This window comes from Acartia tonsa, chromosome 15 (genome assembly GCF_053477335.1).
Source record: "Acartia tonsa isolate MP-2025a chromosome 15, ASM5347733v1, whole genome shotgun sequence".
NCBI classification, from domain to species: Eukaryota; Metazoa; Arthropoda; class Copepoda; order Calanoida; family Acartiidae; genus Acartia; species Acartia tonsa.
This window is the reverse complement of record NC_137274.1, coordinates 18,952,481-18,965,396: the sequence shown is the minus strand read 5'-3', so window position 1 is coordinate 18,965,396 and position 12,916 is coordinate 18,952,481. Positions and strand designations below refer to the sequence as shown.

Sequence of the window (12,916 nt, the reverse complement as noted above, 5' to 3'; positions counted from 1 at the left end):
CGTTGGCTTAACAACTTTGGGAACTTTAGTAATTCTTTATTGGTTGGTTTATTAAGTGGAGTGTTCGAATATTTTAACCACTAATTTGTCCAACTAGGCATTGTGATTTGTACTTTAGCATTATTGTCTTTACTGCGTAAGTCAAAGATTCCTTCAAATTTCCCAGAAATATTTAGGGTTTTCATTTCTATTCCTCCTTATTCTATGAGTCCATATAGAACTGATTGTTGAAAAGTTTGGACAATACTATTTTGTAATTTTGGTTTGGGCGGCCCGGGTTCGATTCCCGGACGTTGCAGCAATTATTTTCTATATTAACGCAAAATTTTCTGCTTTCAGTGACAAGATAGGAAAGAAAGATGGATAAAAAGATATGCATACGACACCAAGTATTCCCAGGCGGTCACCCATCCAAGTACTAACTTGGCCCAATGTTGCTTAACTTCAGTGATCAGACGAGAACTGGTGCTTTCAACAATTGGTATGGCCGTAGACATTTACACAGAGAAAATGCTATGCAAAATTTTGTTTTATCAAATAACATTGTAATGCAACAAAAAGGTTTAAAGTTTTGCTGGTTTAAATTTTTCAGGTTTTTTCTCAACTTATGAAAAGATTTGCCTACGACACCAAGTATTCCCAGGCGGTCACCCATCCAAGTACTAACTTTGCCCAATGTTGCTTAACTTCAGTGATCAGACGAGAACTGGTGCTTTCAACATGGTATGGCTGTAGACATTTACACAGAGAAAATGCTAGGCTAGATTTTGTTTTATCAAATAACACTATAATGCAACAAAAAGGTTTAAAGTTTTACTGGTTTAAATTTTTCAGGTTTTTTCTCAACTTATGAAAAAGGATGAAAAGATTTGCCTACAACACCAAGTATTCAGTTCAGGCGGTCACCCATCCATATACATAGATAATGCTAGGCTAGATTTTGTTTTATCAAATAACACTGTAATGCAACAAAAAGGTTTAAAGTTTTGCTGGTTTAAATTTTTCAGGTTTTTTCTCAACTTATGACAAGATTTGCCTACGACACCAAGTATTCCCAGGCAGTCACCCATCCAAGTACTAACTTGGCCCAATGTTGCTTAACTTCAGTGATCAGACGAGAACTGGTGCTTTCAACATGGTATGGCCGCAGACATTTACACAGAGATAATGCTAGGCTAGATTTTGTTTTATCAAATAACATTGTAATGCAACAAAAAGGTTTAAAGTTTTACTGGTTTAAATTTTTCAGGTTTTTTCTCAACTTATGAAAAAGGATGAAAAGATTTGCGTACAACACCAAGTATTCCCAGGAAGTCTTTGCCATCCTAATCCAACTGTGTTTCTTTGCAAAATACTTGACTGTTTAATGACAGTAGTACTTTTTTTTTAGTAGTGAAGCTACTCCATTATCTACATGTCTATCTGTCTATCTATTTACCTATCAATCTATCTATCTATCTGTCTATCTGTCTGTCTATTTATCTATCTATCTATCTATCTCTATATCTGTCTATCTGTCTGTCTATTTACCTATCTATCTATAAATATATCTGTCCGTCTGTCTGTCTATTTATATATCTAAATATCTATCTATTAGATCTTTTCATGAAAATACCCTTTTTCGAATTTCAATCTTCTGCTAACCTAAAAAGTTACTTTAGGGGCCTAGAAATATATGTACAAAATTTCAGCTCTCTATCTCTACCGGCGACCTAGCGCCAGGCATGTAAAATATCAACAGATAACGGTAGCACGGCGGTTTTAACAATATCTCAGTAATGTGCAGGTTTTCAGCTCTTCTGCATATTTCAATTCAAACACATAAGGCCAAAGATATTATATCCAAAAAATCTTTTGTCAAAGTCTACTCTAGACCTAGCGCCAGTCAGTTTTCTAAAATCATGCATTTTATACCTGTGAAAAATGAAATCGCCAGCGCTAGGTGTAGAGTAGACTTTGACAAAAGATTTTTGGGATATCATATCTTAGGCCTTATGTGTTTAAGTTGAAATATGCAGAACACCTAAATTCACCTTCCAAGCCATTCTCTAAGCATTTTAATTTTTTGTTTGAAATAACGGGATTTCAAAACTGCCTTTTGAAAAGGCCTAAAAAATATCTTTTTTTGTCCCTTTTTTCACTGTATATAGTTACAACTTATTAAAATATTATTCTCAGTTAAAAAAAAAATTGGCGCTTCCAGCACCAAAACCGGCAAAAACAGGCAGTTAAACTTCTGTACCCCTACTTAACCCTCTAACAGACCCCCCCTCTATCTCGGCTCCTGTTACAGATAGAGACGTAAAACTTTTTTCTGGTTGTTCATGTGTATTTTTAGAGAATTACTTTTTCTAGTCATAGCGGTCAGACCTCTACTTATCCGCTTTTTAGCGGCCAGCCCAGAATATTAAAACAGCTGTAGAGCGGCCAATTTTAAAGCTAAGAAAACCAAATTTTATGACAAACTAGTATTTTTATAATAAAAAAAATACCTTTTCTGACCATCGCCGAAAAACGACAAATAACGGAGACCGCAAATTTTGGCGGTAAAACGGCGGTTGGCGGCGCTAAATAATATTTTTATCTGTTTATTGTTACAACTTATTAAGATATTATTCTCAGTTAAAAAAAATTGGCGCTTCCAGCACCAAAACCGGCAAAAACAAGCAGTTAAACTTCTGTACCCCTACTTAACCCCCTGACAGACACCCCCTCTATATCGGCTCCTGTTACAGATAGAGATGTAAAACTTTTTTCTGTTGGTTCATGTGTATTTTTAGAGAAAATTACCTTTTCTAGTCATAGCGGTCAGACTGCTCCTTATCCGCTTTTTAGCAGCCAGCTGCTTAATATTAAAAAAGCTGTAGAGCGACCAATTTTAAAGCTAAGAAAACCAAATTTTATGACTAGCTATTATTTTTCATAACAAAAAAAATACTTTTTCTGACCATCGCCAAAAAAAGACAAATAACGGAAACCGCCAATTTCGGCGGTCAAACGGCCGTTGGCGGCGCCAATTAATATTTTTATCTATTTATGATCACAATAAAAGACTACATACAAAAATTGGCTGATTAAGGTCTGGAAAGGGTCAAGACAGTTAATTGTTTAAACTAAAGTAATAGATTTTTATTTTAGTCAGATGCCAGACGCAGACAATTTTAAAAAATTAACATTTAGAAATATTATCAATTTGTCTACAAAGGGTTTGAATGGCTCCAGTGTAATTACTTTTTTACTTATAGACTTAAAATTGTAAAATTAAGCTTATCTTACATGCCTACATGACATATTAAATTTTTTTTTTAAATCAGCTGTTGTTTCCAGCTGACCGCAGCCAGTGGTGGCAGTCCATGTAAGCTTCAAATCAATTTAATTTTTTGATAAATATATTTTATAAAATTTACATATAAACCCATTAGTGCCGAACCGGGTTTTAAAACCCGGTGCCAGAAAATGTAAAAAAAAACCGTTTCCGGCTTCATAATTGCATCATTCTCAGTATGAATCCCCCCTCTACTACCCTGGCTTTCATTTCCCCCTGGAGCAGGCAGTTTTGCTTACTTCCGTTTGCCGGTATAGATCAACAAAGTTTGAAAATCATGACAATTCAAAATACCCCATCTAACTTTTTTGTTTTTATAGTAAAGTCGCTGATTTTTTTCGTTAAATCTAAAGTTTATTGACAAGTACATCTATTTGTGAATTCGTTTTATTTAAATTATTATTTTTTATATGATTTTTTTATCGTTTTTTTACGCCCTATATAGGCCTGGTTCGGCATTTCCATTTTGAGTCTGAAATTTTTATTACCCAGTTTCACTAATAGATCTTTTTTGACAACAACAACAAAACAGGGTTTTTTTACCCGAAATCGCTGGCTAAACACGAAATTTGAAATAAATTGCTTCGTATTATACTTGTAGCTCTTTAGATTACATGAGGTTGTGTAGTTTTCAATTACGGATCGTATCAAAGTTCTAAAAAGTGTTCATCTCACTTTTGGCGTTCAAAAATTACATTTTTCGATTTTTGGTCAAAATAACCGGGTTTATACAGGTCAACCGGGTTTTAAAACTGGGGGAAAGCACCAAAAACGGGTGTTAATGCCTGGTTGGTATTTATGGCCAAGCCGAACCGGGTTTTTTTGCAACTTTCCTGTGCACGCCACTAGAGCAAAACAAAAGCTTCCCTGAAACTTACAGCTCGATCGGCCCATAAAAGTGGTGCTCGGCACTAATGGGTTAATAAACATTTCAAGAAATAAGAAAATTACAGTCATTTAAGTTTTTACGTTTAAAAAGGACCTAAAAACAAAGGATGTTTGATAAAGGGGATAAAGAAATATAAGACTTAATATGACTAATGATCGGATAATTCTTTATTAAATAGGAAGCCTTACATAATTTTAACCCGCTTGGTATAACATTAGTTAAGATAATTGGAAGAGACATTTAACGTTACATCCCCTCCTCCCAAACTGTTAAAGGACTGACTTATATCATGAATATCGTGGCTTCTATTACAGCTAGAGACCTTGAATTTTCTTTTGTTAATTCTTGAGTAATAATAAACTTCCGTGAATAGTAAGGCCATGACCGTTTGGCCACTCCTTGACCGATTTTTAACTGATTTTTTATTTCCTACCTGTAGTTTTGCCGTTTTTAAGCTGCCAGTAACCGAATTCTAAAACAGCTCTAGATCAGCCAATTTTTGTATGTAGTCTTTATTGTGATCATAAACAGATAAAACTAGCGCCGCCAACCGTTTTACCGCCGAAATTGGCGGTTTCCGTTATTTGTCGTTTTTTGGCGATGTTTAGAAAAAGCATTTTTTTTGTTGTGAAAAATAATTGCTCATCATATAATTTTGTTTTCCTAGCTTTAAAATTGGCCGCTCTACAGCTTTTTTAATATTTAGCGGCTGGCTGCTAAAAAGCGATAAGGAGCAGTCTGACCGCTATGACTAGAAAAAGTAATTTTCTCTAAAAATACACATGAACCAACAGAAAAAAGTTTTATGTCTCTATCTGTAACAGTAGCCAAATAGAGGGGGGTCTGTTATGGGGTTAAGTAGGGATACAGAATTTTAACTGCCTGTTTTTGCCGTTTTGGGTGGTGGAAGCGCCAATTTTTTTTTTAACTGAGAATATTATCTTAATAAGTTGTAACAATAAACAGATAAAAATATTATTTAGCGCTGCCAACCGCCGTTTTACTGCCAAAATTGGTGGTTTCCGTTATTAGTCGTTTTTCGGCGATGGTCAGAAAAGGTATTTTTTTATTATAAAAAATACTAGTTTGTCATAAAATTTGGTTTTCTTAGCTTTAAAATTGGCCGCTCTACAGCTGTTTTAATATTTAGCAGCTCGCCGCTAAAAAGTGGATAAGGAGCGGTCTGACCGCTATGACTAGAAAAAGTAATTCTCTAAAAATACACATGAACAATCAGAAAAAAGTTTTACGTCTCTATCTATAACAGGAGCCTAAATAGAGGGGGGGTCTGTCAGGGGGTTAAGTAGGGGTACAGAAGTTTAACTGCCTGTTTTTGCTGGTTTTGGTGCTGGAAGCGCCAAATTTTTTTTCACTGAGAATAATATCCTTATAAGTTGTAACTATATACAGTGAAAAAAGGGACAAAAAAAGATATTTTTTATGCCTTTTCAAAAGGCAGTTTTGAAATCCCGTTATTTCAAACAAAAAATTAAAATGCTTAGAGAATGGCTTGGAAGGTGAATTTAGGTGTTCTGCATATTTCAACTTAAACACATAAGGCCTAAGATATGATATCCCAAAAATCTTTTGTCAAAGTCTACTCTACACCTAGCGCTGGCGATTTCATTTTTCACAGGTATAAAATGCATGATTTTAGAAAACTGACTGGCGCTAGGTCTAGAGTAGACTTTGACAAAAGATTTTTTGGATATAATATCTTTGGCCTCATGTGTTTAAATTGAAATATGCAGAAGAGCTGAAAACCTGCACATTACTGAGATATTGTTAAAACCGCCGTGCTACCGTTATCTGTTGATATTTTACATGCCTGGCGCTAGGTCGCCAGTAGAGATAGAGAGCTGAAATTTTGTACATATATTTCTAGGCCCCTAAAGTAACTTTTTAGGTTAGCAGAAGATTGAAATTAGAAAAAGGGTATTTTCATGAAAAGATCTACTATCTATCTATCAATCCAACTATCTATCTATCAAGCTATCTATCTATCAATCTATCTATCTATCTATCTGTCTATCTGTCTATCTGTCTATCTGTCTATCAATCTATCAATCTATCAATCTATCAATCTATCAATCTATCAATCTATCAATCTATCAATCTATCAATCTATCAATCTATCAATCTATCAATCTATCAATCTATCAATCTATCTATCTATCAATCTATCAATCTATCTATCTATCAATCTATCTTTCTACCCTGGAAACTTTATTATAATCGGTCCTGCCGTTACTAAGATCTTAGTTGACATAAATAAATACAGACAGGTCATGCCCCCCCCCCCCCATTAAGATAGCATAAAACCTATGATTGACCTTTAAAACCACCCTGAAAATTTTGCAATAAGTGTTCCAGCCGTTTACAAGATTTTAGTTGACAATCACCACCCCCCACCTCAAAACAACATGTAACAATGATAGAGTTGCTACACTTTCTAAATCATACCTAACTGTTATAGGAATCATCATGAAAAGTTTAAAATCAACAATATATTTGTTATTCTTAGTTTTTTGATATACAAATATTTTGATGTTGCACCAGATTTTTATGTAATCTAATAAAATTATGTTTCCAGTTGGCTAAATAACGATACCTCCACCCCATTTTAAAAATCTCTCCCCTCCTGATGAACACCATTAAATAAGTTACATATCAGCAACCTAAATTTACGGCACATTTTCCCCTGTCAATATATATCCACACATTCTATATCCATTTCTTAATTAAAAGTTACATAAGACGACATTTATTTTAATTCTCAATTTCAGCAAAAATTATCTAATGCTTTGCTAAATTTAAATGACAAACTATTCTATTTTGTATTTGTATTTATCCAATGGTCGGGGTATTTAAGGGAGGTGGTAGTTAGAAGAATAGAAAACAAAAGATCAAAACATCTTTTGTTTAACAGTCTTGCTTGAACTACCCAATATTGACTTTACAAATTCTGACTCTTTCTTTTCTTTTTGATAAAAACTGAACATCTGCCTTATAACTCACGTTGTCCGTTTGTCCAAGATTTTTTTATGCTTTGCTACTTAAAGATGTTGTTATCCTTGTTTTACTATTATTATTACAATTAATTATAAGTGGGTAAACCTCTCTAGGATATACTTCAAAACACTATAATCCCCATAGCAAAAGTAATCCTTTTGATTAAAAAAAAAAGATTAAGAGTAGAAATATTGTTCTTTACTAAAGTATTTTAAAGCAGACAAACAAACGCAACTTTATTATTCATTCAGTTTTATGTTATAAAAATTATAAAGCATTTTGTTTCTTTTTTTGTTTTATTAAAAATTTTATAACATTTATTACATATATTATTAAAAGATATTTCAAAATTTAGATATTAATACCAATTTGTCTTCTTTGGTTTGATTTTTAATTACAGTTACAAAAATTAATATATACATGCACCATTAAAAAAATAATATCTAAGCTTTGAAAGTGACACCAAGAAATAGAAAATATTTCAAAACAATTATTTTATACAAGAATATAAGATATTAAAGTTTTTATACAGGATAAATAAATTAATATTTTACATAAAAAATCTTTGCTTTCATTGAAAAAAGTACATAATTGAACAATAGGAATAATAATATTTTATACATTACAATGATTTAATTAGAATTTTCCCCACACTACTTCCTAACTCCATCCATACCTAACCTAACCTAACTTTAACCAAACTTAAAGTTTCAACTAACAATGTTCGTGTTGGTCATTGAAATGAATGTTAATACAAATACAAATACAATATTATAATAAAGTTTCACAAAACATATAATATTAAACTCAACTAAACCTAAACTTTTTGTTCTTAATCTTAGGTATTGTTATGGTTTTCATACTATCCCCAGTCACAAAGGTACTAGTTTAGCATTTAGCATTATTAGAATGGAATAAAATTAATATTAACATGATAAATCTTAACTTATTAACCTAACCTGGCTTGTCTTACAGCTTTATTTAATTGTTACAATTCTAAATGGTTTCAATATTATTACACATAGGAAAATATATAAGGAAAATAAAACACTGAAAAAATTATAATCAATCTGAACTAACCTAACATTTCTTTAAGATCATTTACAATTGTGGATACATGAAATATTTTACAGTTATCATAATGCAAAGTTTTACTAAAATATGAAACATCAAATAAACATTAATCATTTAAACCTTTTTTTAAAATAAGTTTTGTATTACATCAAAGATTATTTGGCTTTAATTGAAAAGAATTGTAGTAATTGAAGAATATTACTAACAATATTGTAATATTTTGTACATTAAAGTTGTTTAAAATTTTAAACACACTACTTCTAAACTCCATCCATGTCTAACCCATCCTAAATATCACAAACCTTAACTAACCCAACTCAATCTTTCCACTAACAATGTTCATATAGTTAATATATACAAATACACTATTATAATGATAAAAGCTTTCATGAAAGTACAAACATCTAATATTAAACACAACTAAACTTGATCTATTTTTATCAGTGCATGCAATAATTAACGATACATCAATTAGTTTAAAAATTTTGTTCTTAAATTTGTTATTCTAGAATTCTACACAATTTTAAAATAATTAATCTTACCTTATTAACCTAACCTGTCTTCTGGCTTTATATTCAATTAATGTAATCCTGCGAAGTTAAAATATTATTACAAATATAAAAAAAAAATGTCATGGTTTAACAGTAAATTTAATTTGTAAATGAATATATTCAATATATAAATAGATATGAGCAATGCTAACTAACTACCTAACTAATCTCTTTAAGATCATTTAAAAAGAATTGCAGAAACATAAAATACGGATATGTGAAGAAAAAAATATTAGTTGCATTAAAAATCATCTAAAAAAAATGAAAAACATTAGTTTATTTGGAATTGAGCTCTTTTAAGATTGCAACCAATATTTAGATAGTATAATCCTGTTTTGGTGCAAAGTTTACTGTAAATATCATAAATACACAAGTGTATAAAATATTTAACATCAAGAAAAAAAATTTATCGTTCAAAACTTTTTCAAAAATAAAAAAAAACTCAATATTAAATTTTATAAATTTTTTCATAAACTTATCTCTCTATTCATTTCACTGTAAATAAAACAAGTTCAGTATAAGGAATAAAATATATTGTTTAGCAATAAAATATATACATTTTTTATAATCGCACAGAGACCCCATTTTTTCTCCACTTTCCTATTCCCCCCCCCCCCCTACTTTTCCTAAACATCCTTCCTTGCATATTGCTGTATATAGTGTACATATTTTACTTATATAAAAGACCGCTTAAAAAAAACATTTAAATCGAAGTCTAAAATTAAAAGGCTGTCAACACCGCCCTCAGGCGTTTTTCAGTCCTTGGATACTTGTATTATATTGTGTTAATCCTATATTATTCATTGTTTATATTAAAAATAGTTTATTAATCAATTCTTAATGCAATGTAATTACCATTTATGAATGTTGAATATTAAATGTATATGTTGTTTTGTCCCAATAAATATATTTGAATTACAATTGTAGATTCAGGTTTTTAACCTATCTCATATAACATGACACTATTTTAAGACATGAAAAAACTTAAATCTTAAAAATAGATGTTACGTGACATTCAGACTTAATAATAATTATGTGATCACCATGAAATATTTACTTTGATAACATTATTCAATTAGTTTTAGAAATAGAATTTTAGATTGATTATTATTTTATATCAATGACAACTATTGTCCAAAATAGATATTCAAAAGTAACAAAGAACAATAAAGATTGACATTTTTTTAAAACAGTTATTTTTATCAAAGTTATTGTTGATGTGATAAATTGAACTTTTCAAATGATTGTAAAATTGTTTACCAGATTAAGTAACTCTGCATTAGAACTTTTCAGCCATTTTCTGCATACCAAACTTTCTAAAAAATAAATTAAAATGTTATAAGCTCTTGAAATTAAAAAAATTTTAAACGCATAAAATATTTGAAAGAGACTAATAAATATACAAGCTTTTAGTGTTGATAAAACTCAAAAATACCTTTATCTTATTTGGTGACTGCAGATCTTATCTTCTTGATGATGAAGCTGTTGTTGATGAATTGAACTGCCAAGACAACCAGATCATGAAGTCCCAGGACAGATAGACCCAACCAGAGTCCCATGCTACTGCCAACATCAATGATATATTTGAACATATCATAGTTTAGCACCTTCTCTGTAACAATAACTTTCTCATTGAAAGTTATGTAAGCATCACTCTCATTAGAATTCTTTGCTCCCTTTTCATTTACAACATAAGTTGTTTCTTTGCAAGATTGTCTGCATTCCTCTTCAAATCGGATATTACTCAACATACCAACCATATGTGTATAGTTTCTAGAAAAGTAAAGCTGAAAATTTTGACCATAAAACTCGGAATAGTATTTAGGGTAAGTTTGGTTACATTGGTTGTTGTTTGATAGCCATGGTGGGACACATTCAACCTTGTTTTCTTTAAATTCCTGTTGTATTTTATCATCAACACATTTCTTATAATCTTCATTTGACATTGGATTTTCATTATTATTGCAGTTGTTTCTTTCGTGAATCTGGACATTGAAGTAATGCATTCTGTGTGGATTGCAAACAATTTCCTTTCCTACATGAGAAGAAGTATCAGGCATGATGTAACTTCTGTAATTTCTATCTGTTAGGAATGCTCTGACAAACCCTTCACCGCAATGCCATAATTCAATTTCCTGTCTATAATTTTTAAATAAAGTTTCTTTGCACATCCCATAACCTGGTAGGAATGTTATATTAAATCCTGCAGCTACGTATGATCTATTAAATTTTACCATATCAAATGCTTGTTCTTTGAGCTTATCAAAAGTAAGATTTGCATGTGCTCCCCATGAAATACACCTTGTTGTTCCATTACAGTTAACAGATCCTTCAAGCAGGTGATCCAGATGTTCATAATCATCATAATCTAGTTCCCTCATTCTTGTAATATTGGTCTGATTTGTGGGACACACTATGACAAGTGGCATATCATCACCAGTGGCATATTTTTCATGATTGATATCTACTAGTCCTGGGTTCATCAAGTTCAAGGTAGCTGTGTTGAATTGGTAGCAGAACATAACAAAGGAAATGGTAAAGACAATAAATCTTATAAATTCTAAGATTTCCATTTTGTTTGAAAAGGGTATTAGCAAATTAATTTTATTATTATATGATAAGTTGTTTGCTCAATCCACATAAGCAGACTGAAGTAAACTTTCCCATTTCAAACTAATGTATCAACATATATATATATAAAATATAAAGGGAGGTTTGTCAATGTATATAGTGTAATTGTATACCTCTTGGGATAGTTGATAATAATTTTAAAGCACTAATATCCTAACAAGTGCATGAGTTTTATTTGGAAATCCTGACAAAACATGGTATTAAGATTGCTTCAGGCTATGGCATTTCCCAAACTCTGACTATTAATGTCGCAAATTTGGCATAGCTACAGTAGGTAAAACTTTTAAGATTTTTAGTTTGGGCCTAGATAAAGACTTATCACCTCCTTGTTAAAGCAGATGCTCTACTTGATATGCTTCAGTTGCAAGTTTTGCACCTTTATACTATCTTCAGAAAATATTTCAAATCTTATTTTGTTTTGTTCTTAAAAAAAATTCTTTATATCTACTGAAAACAAGGATTACAATATCAACAAGTAGGGAAGTGCATAAATATTAAAACATGTCAAGATAATAAAAAAACATACATATATGTAGAATATAAATCAGAGGGATCATCTGAAATAATATCAGAATCCAACCTTTTTTTTAACCGCTATCATGGCTTAGCACATAGTGTATCTGCTCATTGTCTGGGGGTAATAGGTTTGAATCTTGGCCCAACATTGCATCATAACTATAAAAATATTTCTTACTGCTGCTATGTCAGGTGCACAACATAAATAGTGAGAGTAGGGGGAATTCCTTGGATAAGGGATAAGGGATAGGAATCATAGGAAAATATTATTTCAGGCCTATTTCAAGCCTAGGCCTAAAAAACCAGTTATGGGATGGTGCATTAGCTCGTTATCAATGCTAATGAAATAGTTGTTTGTGTGTGTAGATAAAGTATAGAATAAAATTCAGGTAGCTAGTCTAAAGTAATAATATAACTTTTTATAAACCTATACATTAATGGCTTTTGTTAAAATCACGTTATGATGTTTTTTTGTCTCTTGCATTTTTATTAAAGAGTAAAATTTTATTTGAAAATATTATTTTATCATTGCTTATTAAAATTCTAAATAAATTTAGTACAATAAGTAAATAAGTACTTGGGTAACCTTCTATCAATTCTTCTTTTTCCATGTGAGTAGAATAATGTTTTTTGTACTTTTTAGCATTTATTAGTACATTAGGTGTTTTAATCAATTCCGTTTAAAGTTTTAAAATTTAAAATACAACATTTCATTTATAAACTACCAAATTAATAATTCGTAGCTACCCACTTTCCAAAAAATAATCTCTCTACTTTTATTTTTTATATATGGTACTTTTTTGATGTAAAACTCTGGGCAGATTTGATAATTAAGCTGATGTGATAAAACACCTTTTATTATTGTTTCTTACAAGCAGACCATTTCAAATATTTTCTTCAATTTTGAATACTGCGTTT

At 31.0% G+C, this 12,916-nt stretch overlaps 1 protein-coding gene and 3 non-coding genes across 4 annotated transcripts in view; all 4 read right to left on the bottom strand.

Moving 5' to 3' along the window:
* The window catches only part of LOC145307202 (uncharacterized), a 360,433-nt gene that overhangs the window by 330,154 nt on the left and 17,363 nt on the right, over positions 1-12,916 (bottom strand). The gene's annotated exons all lie outside the window — the stretch shown is intronic.
* Positions 375-495, bottom strand: LOC145307818 (5S ribosomal RNA). The gene has a single exon (XR_013875687.1). It is a non-coding gene; the product is annotated as a 5S ribosomal RNA (ribosomal RNA).
* LOC145307812 (5S ribosomal RNA) lies at positions 619-737 on the bottom strand. Its single transcript, XR_013875681.1, has one exon. It is a non-coding gene; the product is annotated as a 5S ribosomal RNA (ribosomal RNA).
* Positions 1,034-1,152, bottom strand: LOC145307744 (5S ribosomal RNA). Its single transcript, XR_013875614.1, has one exon. It is a non-coding gene; the product is annotated as a 5S ribosomal RNA (ribosomal RNA).